The following is a 17,081-nucleotide window of genomic DNA, read 5'->3' as shown; positions in this document are numbered from 1 at the left end:
TTTCGGGAGAGTATAGAAACTTTAGGAGGTGTGGCCTTGCTAAGAATGGAAATCCCTAGGGTTGGGTTTTGAGGGCTCCTAGCCTCATCCTACTTCCTGTTTCCTCTCTGCTTTTGTGTGTGAATGAGAATGTAAACAGTCAGCTTCCTGCTATACCTGCCCTGCCCGGAGGGACTGTAGCCCTCTGGAACTGTCAGTCAAAATAAACTTTAAGTTACTTCCTACATACCCCCTTTGCTCTAGGCTTCAACTCTTTCTGGAGAATGCGTTTGGGGCATTCTCCTTTCTCTCTCCTTGGCTGTTGACCAGCCTTCCTCTGCTGTTTCTTCCTAACCAGAGTCTACTGGATTGAAGAATTTTCTCTCCCTTCTTTTCCTGGCCTCAGTTGATGTTTTGGAACTTGTTTATTCTATCTCAAGGGTAGTGTTTTCTTGGAAAATGTTAACAAAATACAAAGCCAAAGCTCCCAGCAACACTAGCAACACACAGTGCCTACATTCTCACGGTGCCTCACACCTTCTCAGATCCCCTTTGTTTTTTACACCAGAAATTTTCTATGCTTACGTCACTGTGCCTGTTCAGAGTCTTCTTAGCTTTGCATTCATTGCTTTGCAGCTGATTTCTGTCCTTGGCCAAAGGAAGGATTAGGAGGAAGGGGACCAGGGAGCAGGGAGGTCACTTCAGGGGCATGCCCTTGGCTTTTCTTCCCAGGATAACTGTTCTCCATCTCCCAGAGCTTGCTGTCTGATAGATAAGTACCTGCATCTCAAGCCAAACAGATGCCCATGGATCAAGAGAACTCTATGCTCTGAGATTAGGGGCTCATTCATTTCAGAAACATATGGGCCACTTGAAAACACTGGCCACAGTCATATAATACTGTTCGAATGTGGTTTACATCCCCCAATTCTTGTGTTGGAGACCCGGTCCCCAGTGCACTGTGCTGAGAGGTGGCAGTGGTACTTTTAAAAAGTCATTAAGTCATGGGTACTCCACTCAAAAAGTGAACAATCATGAGACTGGGTGAGTTATCACATTCCCTTACTTCACTTTGCACACCACCCCTCCCCCACTCAATCTTTGAACACATTCCGGCCCTCACTTTTTTTTTTCCTGCCATGCATGGAGCAGCTGAGGACCTCATCAGAAGCCAAGCAGATGAGGCTAATAGATCTTGGATTTTTTAGCCTCTGTAAGCTTAATAACTGTCTCCTCTAAATGAATCTCCAGTCTCAGGTGCTCTGTGGCAGAAGAGAACAGATGGAGAGAATGTATGAGGCCACAAAACAGATGTGAACACGTACAGCTGGCTTAGCAGCAGACATACGTGGGGTTACAGAAGGAGGAAAGGTAGGGCTGCAAAGCCCTGAGTCTGGCTGAGCCTCAGACCAGCATGCAAGGAAGCATAAGGTGCTCCCAGAGCCCCACTGGTAAATGTGGGCAGGATTTGTGCACAGGAGGGGCTTGGAGACAAAGTCTTGCCTCCCCTCCCCCAGTTCCATCGAGGATCAAAGAGTCTTTGGGCTTAAGACAGATGAACAAGTGGAAGGCACAGGTTTACTTATTTAGGATTTACGTGACTCATAGAAAAGGAAGGCCCCCAGCTAGCGAAACCTAAGTGCTTTTGTACTGGCCTAGACAGAAAGAAGCAGTTATAGAAAGTAACTAAGTTAGGTTGGGAGGCTAAAGGAAATGGGTATTATTTTAATTTTAATAGGGCTATTTGTACAGAAGTCTGTGTATGGGTATTATTTTAATTTTAATAGGGCTATTTGTACAGAAGTCTGTGTGACTTCCCACTAAAGTCTGGACTGTGACTTCCCACTAAAGAATCTATCTTCCTTCCTTCCTTTCTTCCTTCCTTCCTTCCTTCCTCCCTCCCTCCCTCCCTTCCTCCTTTCCTCCCTACCTTCCTTCCTCCCCAGAGAGGGTACTACTCACCTGGGAGATGTGATATCCTGCCTCCAGGAAGAAAAACAGAGATCAGAAGGCCCGTCCAGCAAAGTGGCATGCTCTGGGGAGACCCAGACTGTGGCTTTTCACTCCTTTGCATGACAGGGATTTTGCAGATGTCTTACAGGCTCTGTCTGAGTCAGTGGACTTTGAGTTGCTCTAAGAGGAGACGTTGATGGGCCTGATCTAATCAGGAACACTTTTAGAAGTCAAGAAAGGCCAAGTTGGAGAGAATTTCCTGCTGGCTTCCGAGGCACAGGCTGCTCTTTAGAGAGACAAACAGAACATGGAGAGTGGCCTCAAAGAGTTCAGAATAGTCTCAGCTGATGGCTTCTGGAGAGCAGGGACTCCAGGACCACCACTACAAAGAACTGAGCTCTGCCATCAGCCAGGGCACTTGGAAGAGGACCCTCAGCCTCAGATGAGTGTGTAGTCTTGGCTGACATCAGGATGGCAGCCTGAGGAGACTCCTGACCCACAGAAGTTGAGAGCTTAGAAATATTCAATGCTCGGCTGCAAAGTTGAAGGAAATTGTGTAACATAGCCACTGTAGCAAAGACACTAAGGAGGCAGAGGCAGGATCCCATCTATCCCCATTCTGCGTGCCCTTATCTACACTGGCTGTGAGGAGGGTCCCCATGTCTGTGTCAACCCAGTCCTATGGACAGCAGTTCCCCAGGTCTTGGTGCTCCCTGACAGGGCACAGCTGCTTTCTGAGAGGCTGGAGGGACACTGGTAAAGGATGGAAGCTACTTAGTGAGCATGCTGGGTCCTGGAGCCAGTACTACTGACTTGAGTTGAGGACTACCCTTTCTCAGTTGTTTTCACAGGAGGCTTTTGGTAGTAAGTTCTCTCAGCATTGGCCTGAACGTGTAGTCTTCCTCGTTGCTGAGTGGATTCAGCTGGCCTAGCCTGCAGGGTGACCAGACTCATTGCTCAGCATCAAAATCTGTGACTTGGGGATTCTGCAGTTCCCATGATGAGTCCCATCATGCCTTAGAAGGCAAGTGGTCACTTCTCCCTGGTGACTCTTATGAGGCTTCTACCTTATTGGTGTGGTGCAGCGTCACTCCTGTGTTATCTGGTGGATGCTATCTTCAGAACTCATAGAGAATCCTGGATCTGAGGAGCTCTTGCCTCTAGGCCAATGGTTCTCAATCTGTGGGTCATGACCCCCTTAGGGGTCATATATCAGATATCCTGCTTATCATATATTTGCATTACAATCCATAACAGTAGCGAAAGTACAGTTATGAAGTAGCAATGGAATAATTCTATGGTTGGGGGTCCCCACAACACGAGGAACTGTATTAAAGGGTCACAGCGTTAGGGAAGCTGAGAACCACTGCTCTAGGCACTGTAAGATATCCACACACCATTGTTTCTCCTCTCTTCCTCCTTTGCTGCCTTGTCTGAGATCAGACCCCAGAGGTTCAGCTTGAGCTATAAGATCTTGTACCCGTGACTTATACGTGAGAGACACTTTTCCAAAGGCAGGGCAGGGGAAGGTGCTGAGCAAGGCTGAGAGACAGACTCATCCTGATTTGCTTCCTGGATCCCATGCAAAGCTCAGGCATTGTGGAGGGATGGCCTTTCTGATGGCCATCAACCATGCACCAGCTTCGGGAGGAAAGAGCACTGCCAGGTGTGGTGACTCCCTTTGACAGTTCCCCAGAGGGCACAGCCCTAAGTAGTTGACACCTCCAGGTGGGGGTATGGTGCAGCCACGATGTATCCATGTGGCGCCTGCTCTGAGCGAAGACCACAGCCCTCTCTTAGGTTCTCTGGTTTGCATGTGCATGATTTGTTCGGATCCATTTACAAGTCACCAATAACATCATTAATTATTGTTTTTCTCTTCCCTTTTGGATTTCTAATTTTAATGACTATATTCTGCATGTCTAGAAGTGCTATTGGTTAAGGAAGTCAGCTCTTCTTTTTCTTAGCACCTTACCATTTGGTTACATATCTAGTATAGGTTTCCTTAACTTCCTTAATCTTTTCTAGTACTCTTAACACTTACAGTACCCCACGTCTTGACAGGGGCAAGCTCTGTTTTAGACTCCTCTGCTGGCGCTTGCTCACAGTGAATCATTTCCTATGGGTCGTATGAATTTAGGTGAAATTTCACATTCTCTATAAGACGTTTAGGTTGGATAATTTTTGGTCATGAGCTCACTGTGAGTGAGAAACTATTGCTGGGTGTCCTTGAGAAGCTGGGTGAGGAGGTGAGCTACTGTCAGAAGCCCCAAGACTCTCCCGCGGGGACTCATTTCTGTGTCAGTGCCTGGCTGGCCTGGGCCAGAGTTCCCTGTGCTGCCTGTGGTGTAGACCAGACCAGAGTGAGAGCAGCCTGCTTCACCGCTCAGGGGTAGCTTAGCTTGTCTTCCTGTACAGAGGTCATGCTTTCCCTTCTCTGTGCTCTCTTTGAAGACGTGAACTCCATCTCCTCCCTTGTGCACTCGGCCCCCAGTGCCTGGTTTAGAAAGACCAGGACCGTTGTTTGCCTGATGAACACATCTGTGTAGGTTTCTTCTTCCTCTCCTGCTGCGAGCCAAAACCCGGGGTCTCATGTATGTTAGATTTCTGATCTTTAGGTTTTTGCTCTTTGCTGTGGGTCCTCTTGATTTCTGGTTCACCTAGTTATGTCTGTTCTCAAGGGCTGTCTCTTAGGCCACATTCTTAGATCTTTCGAAAGCTAGTCTACTCCTCTGTAGAACCCTGGACTTTGCCTCTCCCCATGTTGAAACCGAAAATGACAACATCCTTCGACTCCTACGTCTTCATGTCTCAGTCCAGCCAAGAGAGTTGTCTGCTGCCCATGTCCTGGACACCTCCAGGTCTCCGATTCTTACCTTTTCTCATCTACCATCCCTTCCCACATGAAGCCTGGATACTCATGTGAACCGTGGCCTCTGCCCTTCACCCATAGCACCATTAGGATACTCAGTGTTTGCTCTCTGTTTCCTTCTTTTTTAAAATTTTTTAAAACTTTTTGTTTATTCTTTCTGTCTTTCATGTCATCTATCTTGATCCTATTCATTTCCTTGTCCCTTCATATCTACCCTCTGCCCTTACAAACCCCCCCCCCAATAAATTAAATTCAAGAGAAAAAAGAAAAGGAAAAAGAAAAGTCTCATCATGGAAGCTAGAGCGTGACACAGTGAGTTACGCAGTAAACGCTTTTGTTCATATATCTTTACTTGTAAGTGTTCATTGCAAAAAGTCATTGGTCTGATTGAGGCCTCTGGTTTCTGCTCCCGTATCAATGCTGGTCCCTCACTGGGACTCCTCTTGGATATCCTGTTGTTGCTCTGTGTTGTTTTGGGTCTGCAGGACCAGCCCTTTCACATGCTCCTGTAGATCATGAATGGGATGGATGTTGTGGTGAGCCAAGAGATAACCCTGGTTCTGGACCTGGGTAATTGCAGGGTTGGTCAGCCTGCCAGCTCTCCCCTGTCCTCATCACCTGGGTAAGCTCTCTGGCATCGCCCTGGCTAATTTGACCCTTGAAGCAAAGAGCAAGGGTCAGGGCCAGTCCTCCTGTTTTCATGCCTTCAGGGTCGTCTCTCCCATACCTACACCATCAGGGCCAGCTCTACTGTGTTGTCCAGGTGAGGTGCAGGGGCCACTTTCCTGAGTACTGCAGCTGGTGAGGGGCAGGGCCAGCTCTCCCACCCACCAAAGGCGGTAAGGGGTGGCGGCGGCGGCAGGAGAAGGCACCATTTCTCCCCTGCCCACACCACCGTATTGCTCTCTGTTTCTATACCAATTGCCCATTCACCCAACAAACAAATTCTCTACAACAGAGTTTTAAATGCTACAAGCAAGGGTGACCCTGAGCTTTGGTCTGGCTGGTCTGGGCCCCACAGCCATCCTTTGCTTGTCCCTGTTCTTTTTCAGTTTCTTCCCCACTGGCCTGGCTGCTGTCAAGCATGCGCAGTGTTGTCCTTGTCTCCTTTATCTCCTTAGCCTTCTCTAGGCTGGGCTGACAAGCATATCTACTATAAAACAAGGTTGTGGTCCCCAGTCTCCTACTCTCCACCTGCAGTTCTCCCAGCATTTGCCTGAATGTATTTCTGTTCTTCCTTCTTCACTGAGTGGAGACTCAGCTGGCCCAGGGTCCTGGCCAAGCCAGCCTGCTTCTTCCTCCTGGCAGAGGCCTGTCCCTGCTTCAGAATGGTTCTGTTGGGCTTTTTCAGAACCTGAGACCTGCCTCTCATGCTCCCACAGTCAGTGCTGGCATAAGACGTCTGGGTGGTGTACCTCTAGGGCTGCAGCTCCCCTTCCAGAATATGCTCCTCATCCTGGGTCCCAGGATTCCACCTCTAGGTGGTCTGGTGCTATTTTGAGGACAGCTCCTCAGGGCTGACCATTGCTCCAAGATGCCTATCATCAGGCTTGAAGGCAAGTCAGGTGGTCTTGAGCAATGTCTGGGGTAGTGGACCGGATACGGGAATGAAAGTCCTTGAAGTGAGAAGTGGGGCCAATGACAAGGAAAAAAGGGGGTGAGACAGGCTGGAGGCCCCGCTCTGGAGTGATTCTCAAGGAGACTGAAAATTGGGGATTCCACAGATGCAGGGGCAGAGTCCACAGAAGAGGGGCATCTTTATTCCACTGAACTGCTTTCTGGGCCACTCGGCCATTAAGGACTCAGAAGATGATGTGGAAGAATTGCCAGGCTCTCCCTGGCTCCAGGTACTTCTCTTTCTCCACACACTCCTCTGGGCCACGGAAACACTAGTCTTCATCAGGGTCTTCCCAGGTCCTGCCCTCCTTCCATTTCAGTCAGTGGTCTGCGACCCTCTAAGTTCTTCAAGATGAGCATTTCCCACCGAAAGGGGCCACTTTCACAGATTCCCTGAAGCATGCACATCTGGTCCTCTCTGTTCCTCTTCTCCTCTGTGTTGTCTGCTCAGATGCTTAAGGTGGGGTTTGGGGACACAGGGACCACTGGGAACTTATAATCATGCCACCTGGAAGGGCAAGACATAGCCCTGGCGGGCTTAGTTTTGTCGCTGGACTACGAGTCGGTAGATGAACACATCCCCTTTCTTTCCCAAGCACACACAGGCTAGCTGTCTATAAGACACAGAACTGGCTTGCCTGCCTTCCTTTCTTCCTTGTTCCCCGTCTCCATTCCTAACCTGTCACTCATACCTCGTACAACCCTTGTATCTGCTTTGGGGGACTAGGTTCAAGAGTTCCTCAAAAAGCAATGTCTCAAAATTTTCTCCTCTTCTCCCAAATGGCTGAGGACTCTCTCCAGGGCCCTGGACTCTAGCCTGCCCCTGCCTCTCCTTTTTCTGGGCTCCCTCCCTACTGCTGCTTTCCATCTCCTGTAGGCCTGGCTTCCATTATCCTCCCCCACTCCCTATGCTGGGGACACCACATGCGCTCTCACAACAGACAGACAGACAGACAGTGAAGGTTAAGTTCACAGAATCAGAAGTCCATTGCTGAAACTTGTATGACCTGAGCCAGGAGAGGGCCTCAGATGGTTTAACTGGTTTGTGGGGCTACGGCTGTTTGTATCAAGAGCGTGGTTGAACCATTCTTGTTTGCAGTAAGTAGGTCTGGGGAGGGGCCTTGGTGGGCAAAGGGCAGTGAGACAAAGACCAGGGCTGGAGGGCTGGGGTGGCATGAGCTCTGGTGACTCTCATGCCTGCTTGGCACCTCCTCTCACTTGTCAGCATCCCTGTAACTCGGGAGCCAGCTTGACTGAGGCTCTAGCTGCTTAACCAGTCTTTTCCTTAGCAAAGAGAAGAGTGTGTCTTCTCTTCTTCCAGTGGTTGGAAGATGGCTCAGGGAACACCTAGATCACCCTGGTGTATCTATTTTCTCATAGTTTGGGATCTGCAACTGTTTGCATTTGTAAAAATTATACAATATTGTAACAATGTTTCTTTGCATCTGTATTATGTGCGGTCAGGAGATTGTAATAGCTATGCTTTCAGTTTGGAATGAGTGAGCACGCAGAAGTTTAAAACAAACAAATAAACAGTGAGTAGCAGACAAAGAGAAGCAGCAGACAGCAAAACATCATCACATCCAGTGCTGGTGCTCACATCCAGTGCTGGTGCTCACATCCAATGATGGTGCTCACATCCAGTGCTGGTGCTCACATCGAGTGCTGGTGCCCACATCGAGTGCTGGTGCCCACATCGAGTGCTGGTGCTCACATCCAGTGCTGGTGCCCACATCCAGTGCTGGTGCCCACATCCCAGGCTGACAAGGTCCAGTACAAAACAACGATGGAAGTTAAGGAATTAACGACACCAGTTAAGGAAACCAGTTGGAGTCCCCAAGTGAGAGTCCTGGGCACAGTGTCCCCTCGGGTAAGGCTTCCAAGTAAAAGGACAAATAGCAGCAGACAGATAACATTATCAGACTGGGCACTCAAAATTATCCAGCAGAAACTGTGTAAGTTGAGGCAGTCAGCCAGCATTCTTGGTTGAGGATCCTGGGTAAGGGTCCTCTGCATGGAGGAGGAGTTTCTGCTTTCTCGTTCCCACTGTAGGCGTTTCCTGCTATGGGATAAACGCTACTAATCTTCGTTGTACTAGTCTACCTTCTAGCGTGCTCAAGGACACGATGTCTTCAACCCCTTAGTTCCTTACTGTTTTCCCTCTCTCTGTTCCAGAGCCAAAGACCAGCTTGACCTGGGACAGGGGGTTTTAGAGGACACTCAACATAAACATGCTTAGGTCTGGAGTGGAAGGCAACCCTGCTTTCCAAGCCAGCTTTTCAGGGAAGCTCAAACAACACATCACAACTCACCAATATAAACCACAATAAAAAAAAAAACCACTATTATATAAACCATTTAATTTTTATTACATTTATCGTAAATATGCACTTGTGCATGCCATGGCACACGTGTGGCGGTCAGTGGAAGATTTGCAAGAGTGGGGTCTCTTCTTCACCTTGTGGTCTCTGGGATTGAACTCGGGTCCTCAGGCTTGATGGCATTCTTCTTTACCTAGTGAGCTATCTTGTGGAACCCAACCATTCCTTTTTTTTTTCTTCTGTGAATCTTTAGCTGAATATTGACTGACAGCCACACTGACTAGAACAGAGTTCCAGAACTGAAATCACTTGTTGGAAAAAATATACAAAATGTAAGGTTTCATCTGTGCCTGTAGTTGAGAAATTGTCTAAAAGTTTCCATCAGGTGACAGTGAGTGACGGTGTAATGGTGTTGATTTCTTCGTGTTTGCTTTTATCAACAGATACAGTGTTGCCTTTCTCCTGTTATTAAGGAATAGAACATTCTGTCATGTTCATTGGGCGTTCCTTCTTTTGTTTTCTTGTCTTTGCCTCTGCTTGTTTGCCTTGGAATCCTGTCCTTGTCTCAGCTTTGAAAGCCTCCTTCCTGTGAAGACCAGCCTCTACCAAGATGATGCAAGCCTTTCCCTGTTTTAAACTTCCTTTGAATCCAGATGCTTCAAAAGTGAGGCAGCTACTTCCTGCAATATTGTTTTCAGGTAAAGCCTGTCTGAGAAAGGCGTAGCTCTTAAATCCAGTGAGTTTTGAAAGGGGACTGCCCTCATGCAAGCTGAATTCCACATTCCACGTGTATGTAAAGATCCACCTCGCTCTTCTCACACAATCCTTTGCCACTGTCGAGCAGAAGAAGTACTCATCTAGTTTCTGGTCCCATGGTTGTGGGCTGGCTCCTGGGTGTTCTGTTGCTGTCTGGTTTCATCACCAAGCTACTCACATTCATTTGCCTGTAGTTTACTTTTATACTGCTGAGTAATATTCTTGGGTATTTCACAACCGGGGTTTGTCCATTTCTCTACTTATTATGTTAACAATTTTAATTAAGTTGGTGATCAGTACTTTCTTTCATGATTGTTGATGGTCTGTCTGACAGATATGCCCACTAACAGGTTCTTTTTAAAGTACTTTTTTAAATGCTTAGGTCTCCCTCTTCTTGATGTGATAGAAATCCATTCCTTTCTTCAAATTATTAGCAGTTTGCATTCCATCCTCTTTTCTCATTGATTTGAAAAGCTGCCTTCATTACTTCCCACAGGAGTAATATTACAAATAACTAACAATTGGCCAGCCGTAGGCCTTGGCTTAAAAAGCTGCTCATTAGTGACAGCTTAGACAGACAGGTCCTATCAATTTCCACCCTGAAGCCGGTTAATCATCTGGGAGCAATTTTACCTTCAGTCTTCTTGACTGTGAAGTGTCCCGAGTGTTCATCTTTCCCATCACACCGATTCTCAGCTGCTTTGGAAGTTACACCTAGGTATTTACTTGTGTTCTCTGGTTGGTATGATTGGGAATGTTCTGCCATGTGTTCTAAAGCATCTGATGTGCTTGGCTCAATGCCTACTCAGTGCACATTCATTATTGCAGTTAGGATATCTAATTTTTTCCTACCTCGGTGCTGGTGACCAAACCCAGGGTCTTAAGAATGTCTCTTGCCATGCAGCTTAGGCTGGCTCTACTTCTAAACTCTGAGATGCTGGGATTTCGGTATGAGCAATTAATTATAGATTATCTAGCTCACCCTGCACTTCCAATATTGGGGAGGAAACCCAGAGCCTTGTTTGTGCCAGTCAGGTGTGCTCTATCTCCAGTCTGAAAATTTTTTTTTTTAATTTAACTTTTAATTGCTGGGCTTCTACTAATTCTTGGGTGTTTTCGTATTAGGGGTTTGTCTTTATTTTTGATCATGGACAGGCTTCTAACACCTGGCCTCAGTTTGAGACCAGGACTCTGTAAAGCCCTATAGAACCCTGGTTTGTGCTGGCTGGTATAGCCCCCTCCCTACACTCAGTTTGCTGCTACAGCCCTTTTATATACGAAGCACAACTCTTTTTTTTTGAGACAGGGTTTCTCTGTGTAACAGTCTTGGCTGTCCTGGAACTCAGTTTGTAGACCATGCTGGCCTTGAACCCACTGAGGTCTGCCTGCCTCTGCCTCCCCAGTGCTGGGATCAAAGGCATGTGCCACCAACACCTGGCCAAGCACAACTCTTAATCAGTACACAGCAATACTCCCCACTGCCCACTGAACTCTACCTTTTGAAAGTAATTGCATCTAAGATTATACTCCAAAACTTCCTCATGTAACTTTGGTTCAGGATTGTCTTCCATTCAGTACTCGTAAAATGTCTGATTACTTACTCTACATCTTAATCCTTTCAAGTACTTCTGAACTTCATGCTTCATCTAAATGTTAGCTGGCACGGATCATGCATTATTTTGTACGTAAATTTGGTAGTGTTCTTTTCTATAAGCGGATGAGCCAGCACTCCTAAGTGCCATCATTTTCTTCTGCACTTTCACATTCCACAATTCATCCCTTGGCTGCACAGCTGAGCTATCCTAGTGTACGAAGCTGTCTAATGACTATTACCCTGAGATAATGAAAAGAATTTGAAAATTGTTTTAATCCACATACCTAAAGCTTTCTCCAAGTCATGGCCCAAAAAATGCTATTAATCTCTGCGCAATCCTACATGGCAAGGCCTAGTAAACAGGCCAGCATCCTAGGTCACTAGTCAGATGCCATGCAGGGTGGACAAGGTGATCTCTCCTTCATGCTGGACACGGGACTCTGGCAATACCATGCACACAGGATGAGAAGTTATATTCCTCTCCTGATGAAAGGAACTGGACCCAGAGGCGCCAGAAACGTGGCCTTTCATGCCCCTCACACACCAGAATGCCAATCATAGGCGCTTGGCCCAGGCCTACTAGATGCCCAGCGAAGTCCCGGCCACAGCCTTGCTGCTGTGAACCGCATCTTAGCAAACCGGAGCGCGGTGGCGGCAACCCAGGGCCTACACCTCCGCAACAGCAGCCGACACTACGCCCCGAGTTCCCACGGCCGCGCTCAAGGCCCTATAACTGGAGCCGCACCCCCAAACGGCGCGCCCGCCGCGGGGCAGGGCGGGGCCCGCTACGCCTGCGCACTCCCTCTGGGTTCGGCGTCCCGGCACGCAGCCCACGTGACCTGTGCCTTGCCCAAGATGGAGGTAGCAACCAGGCCTGGCCGGGCCCCCGCTTCAGTCCGCGCCCCTCTGCGACCCCTTTGACCATGAGACAGGAGCTCAAGCACACCATATTGACCCAGGCAGCGCCACGGGCTGCCGAGCAGGTCTGGCCAAAGCTTCCAGTCAGTGCCCGCCCCAGCTCCCTGCTCTTTCTCCACAGTGAAGCTCCCATCGCTGGCGCCTGGAGAATCCTCTGTACGCCCCGCTCACCGGGATTGACAATTTCGGGAGCCAATGGGGTTTGGAACTTTTGCAAGGGGGCGGGCAGAGGCGGAGCCTCTTTGTAGTGCCTGCGGAGTGGGGCCGGCTGTTGGGCTGCTGTGGGGCGGGCTTAGAACCCACGGACCAATGGAAGGGCAGTTGAGCTCTCGGAGGCGGGGTCGAGCCGTAATTGACGCTTTCTTCATTAGAAACTAGGCAGGGGGCGGGGCCCCCGGGGGGGAGGTGACGCAAGGCCGTTGAAGCCAATGGTTGACGGGCCGCCGGCGGGAGGGGCGGGGCCAGGGCGCCTGACGGGCGTAGGGCGCGGCCTATCCCCGCGCGGCTCTGCGCTCGAGGGGGAGCAGCATCATGGTTCAACGTGGGTCAATTTTTTGTGAATGAGGAGGGGAGGTTGTGGGGCCGCCGCCGCGGAGCACCATCCCCGCCGCCGCCGCCCGAGCCCGAGCCCGCGCGCCTGCTCGCGCCGCCGCCGTCGCCGCGCCGCCTCACGCCCGGCCCCCTCAACGCGGCTGCTGTCGCCGTCGCCGCCCGAGCCCGCCCGCCCGCCGGCGGCGGCGCAGGCTGAGGAGATGCGGCTCGGAGCGCCCGAGCAGGGCTAGACGCGGCCCGCCGCCGCCGCGGTAAGCCACCGGCCGTCATTGTCCGCGCCGCCCGGTCGCTGGCGGCAGGTGGACGCCCGGCCCCGCCGAGGCCTCGGGGCCCTGCGCCGCGGGCTGGCGGGCGGGAGAGCGGCCTGCGCCGGCGGGCGGGCAGGTGGGCGCGCGGGGGCGGGGGCCGGGGCGTTTATGTAACTTTGTCAGCCTGTGAGTTTGCAGAAAACGCCCCTCGGCGGCGGCAGTCGGCGGGGCGGGGGCCGCGGCTGGGCCCGGACCGCCGCTGGGCTGGCGAGGAGCTGCGCGAGCCCGGGAGGCGACCCGGTGTCCACCCTGAGCGAGGGTTCCGAAGGCACGGCTGTAGCCCACACCGCGGGAGTCGGTCGGAAAGGCCGGGTGTGGAACCCGTGTTCTCCTTTAATGCACACCGAAAATTGTTAATAACTTGCAGCCGCTGATAGCAGTGTTTTGGTTATTGCATGCTGTAAATTGACCTGCTGTGACACGATTTTCAAATAAAGCGTCGCAGAAATTAAACTTAAGTTATTTTAGAACTAATGACTTTCTTAACTAAATCCTAATTGCATTACTGTAGAGACCTACCTAATTGCTTTCTGAGAGCCGCTCTGCCTGCTCGGGGAGGGAGGAAAGGCCTGTGTAGTCACTTTGCCTCCCTGCTTTTTCTCTGCTCAGGCTTTTCTGCCTGTTCCCACAAACCACCTAAGCATTTAAGGCCTGGGAGTATTAACGTGTAAACAGCTCTGGCTCTGCCTCACTTTGGGGATAGGGGGATGCTGGCGGCTTGCACCTTGACCTGGTTTCGCTTTTCCCTCCGTGATATGATCGTGGTTGCTGGGAGTTTTAATTGCTTCTGGTAATTCCGTGCATTATTTCAGGACCGGCCTGATGAAAGCTAGTGTGGTGTTTCAGAATTTAGCCAGAAAGGTGGTGGGGATGGGGTTGGGAGGGGGGGTAGTGCTTGGGGAGAGGCAGGGAGGTTGAATTAAGAAAACTCAGCTGCTTGTACACAAATATACACTATAGCAGTTACAAGGCAGCAAAAGTTATTGCAGAATTTTGCAGTCTCTATGGCAACACAATTACTCCATTATAATTGGAAATGCAAAATGCCACCCAGTTAGAAGTTTCATCAGAATGGAGTTTTGAATATCAAAAATATGTGAGATTTAGTTAAAAATTCCTTTTTTTTCCCCAGGTAGCTTCTGCAGCTCTAGTCTAGGTTCAGTTGTCTATTTTTAAGACCCATCCGCTTTTCCCAGATCTGCCACTCCTCGGGATCTGTGGCATCTTTCCCCAGAAGAACTCCCCGTTTGTGTAGGAGGGAAGTATTTTCATGCCTTTAAAAAACACACACCCGACACACTGTAAGACTTCTATGGTTTTCTGTGTTCTGGCTTTTCTTTTAAAGATCAAATGCCTTCCTAAAGAGCAGTCATCACCCAGAAGAGGCTGGGTTTGCTAGAAGGCAGAGGTAACACTGCCCCCTTTAGGGGTCTGCTGCCTGCTTGTAGGGGAGACGGGAGCCCTGCGGGGGAGGAAGATGACTGTGGACTGCAAACAAGCCTGGAAGGCCTAGGGACCAAGGACAGATGCGACCAAAGCAGCCCTAGCCGGAATGTTCTGTGGTTAGCAACATCAGAGAGCTGTGCAACATAAAACGCCCCCAAATGGCATCTTCTCAGAAGCCTAGGGGCTGCTGCTGCGTGAAGTGGGCAAGACAGCATGGCCCTCTGTCTTCGTGGGGCTCCTGGTACTCAGCTTGACTTGGATTTCAAACCTGTGTTAGGAGGAGGATGCCCCTCTTGATGTTTACCAGAGGAGCTGTAGTACTGGAAGTTTCCATCCGTAGTGGGGCTGCTGCAGCTTAATTTCGTTAGAAGTCTTTCCTTTTAACTACTGCATATTTTTGCCCAGTAATCGACTTCCATTTTCCAGCCTCATTGTGAGGTTTCAATGCAGCATGAATGGCTTTGAATTCCAATCCTTTGATGTTGGGGGTGGCACCAAAGGAAAGGCGACTTTGTGCCGTCCTAATTGCCAGAGCAGAGAAAAATTTCATCACTCCTGTCGAGCTCGTCCATGCCATTTTCTATTGAAAACGGCTGGTTTTTCAGAACTCCGAAGCTGCCATAAGTAATACATTAATACCTGATGTAGGGAGCCAGGGAGATGCAGAAATGAGAGACACCTGCTACTGTTGGCAGGTTGGGGTGGAATTGGGGCTCAGTCCCACGACCAGAGTTTTGGATGTCTCTGAGGCTCTGGGGTGTCTGTGCAGACTTCAGAGGGTGAAGCCGGAGTTGAGCCATTGGTTGTAACCCATTCTACTCTGGGGTAGGGGCCCCAAAGGGATTTTTGGAGTGACTTTGTTCCGGTCTCCAGTGACCAGCATGCGTCCTGCTATTCAGCCAACTCTGGGCATTAAGTGTGACCCTGACCTTTGAGGTTCAAGGCAGATGACCGAGGGGCAGAGTCAGAAGTGCTGCTGTTGTGTTTGAACAGACCCTAGTCCATTCCTACAGAACTCACTGAGCTGAGATGGCCTGTGCTCCTGTCAGGAGGTCGGTTGTTTGCTCTTAGGCTCATGTGAGTGAGCAGGATGGGCTTTGTTTAGGGTGGAATGTGGGCTGGCATCTGCAGCTGCTCTTGGCTTTGCTGCTGCCCTTGCCTCCCTGATGTGCCTCCTTACTTCCTGGAAGGCCAGACCAGGCTCCATACAGATGGCCTCCACTGGGACCCTCCATGCAACTCGGCTGTGTTAGAATCCTGTAAGCTCTTGAGCAGAGCAGACTGTCCTCTCTGGATCAGGGAGATCACACAAATCAGTAGCTAGTGTTTAATGAGCACGCAGTCAGGACCATGGGTCATTCTGTGAGCACTTCCCATCTCGGTTTCCTTTATTGCTCCCGTAGCCACAGGGGATGGGTGATGCTGCACACCCTTTGATGAAGGGATGTGTCAGAGGGATGACAGCCTTGAGTCCCAGAGACTGAGTTCCTCCTTGCCTCTGCTTCTAGGCCAGAGTGAGCCTGGTGTGGAAGGTCAGTGCTGTTGTTTGGACAACAAGCACAGCTACCTTGAGAAGATGATTTGGAATACCTTTCCAGTGTAATGTTGGGCTGTCTGTCCTTGGAGCTGTCACGGCTCTCTGGGTTTCATCTGGGTCAGGGAAGTAACTGTGATGCCCTCATGCTGTCTTACTTTGTGTGTTCCGTGTATGGATTGGGGCCATTGAAAGGCTCTGGGTTCCATCCATAGCATCACAGAAATGGAGGACAGAACAGTCCAATCAGGTTAGCCGATGGTTGCTACATCCTGTTCCTTGCTTTGGGTCTCTTGAGAAGATCAAGGCTGTATGGGAGGGAGCAGGTGGTGGTGGCAGAAAACGGTCTGTGCTCTGTGTCCGTTTTTAACCAGAGCTGCTTAGCGTTCACTGGTAGTCTGTCAGTTACATGGGAACTTTTTATTGGAAGCATGTATTTGAGGACCACAAACTGAAAAACTGCTGCATCTAAGTGTACTTATCCTAAAAACAGAGCCTTAAGAAAAATTATTGGCAGATGTAACAGTAAGAAAAAAGTCTCTGGAGAAAGACTCCATAATTAAGATTCAGAGGCAAGAGAAAGAATGTGCAACCTATTTGGCCTTTATGAGATTAATGGTCAGTATATAAAGAGCTTTTGCAAACTAACAATAAAAGGATGAGCTTCCCTGTTACAAGATTAGGAAGGAATGCAAATAGGCAGATCATAGCTAAGAAAAGACAGCCTAGCTAATAACCCAGTGTAGACGAGATTCCATCTGTGCCCTTTGTATTAGTTTGATAACAGCACCCAGGGCTGTGATAAGGATTCCTGTCCTGTATGGCTTCCTAGAGTATAACAAGTTCTATGTAACCATTGCTTAGACTGGGGCCTAGGTCCATCAGGTATTAAACATATTTGTTCTGTAAAGAGAACAATATATACTCTCATGCAAAATATTTAATTGTTCTCCAGGAAAGTATCAGAATGGCCATTCATTCAAGTGGCAGTTCTGTTATCTTAGAATTTATTCTAATGGAAGATTGTAATACGCACATTGACACCCACGTACATGCAGGGCATGGGACTCTGCCATTTACGGAAGTGCAGCTCCATGAGTACCCTTGTTGCTGGGGGGGTGAGGGGGGTGGAGACCTCCCTGCGCATGGCAGGCAGGCATTTGGCTCTGAGCAGCCTATAGACTGGCCTTCTAGTTTTAAAGGAGTCTCCAAGGTGATACTGATGGCCATT

This window comes from Peromyscus eremicus, chromosome 13, assembly GCF_949786415.1.
Source record: "Peromyscus eremicus chromosome 13, PerEre_H2_v1, whole genome shotgun sequence".
Taxonomy (NCBI): domain Eukaryota; kingdom Metazoa; phylum Chordata; class Mammalia; order Rodentia; family Cricetidae; genus Peromyscus; species Peromyscus eremicus.
This window is presented reverse-complemented; position numbering follows the sequence as displayed.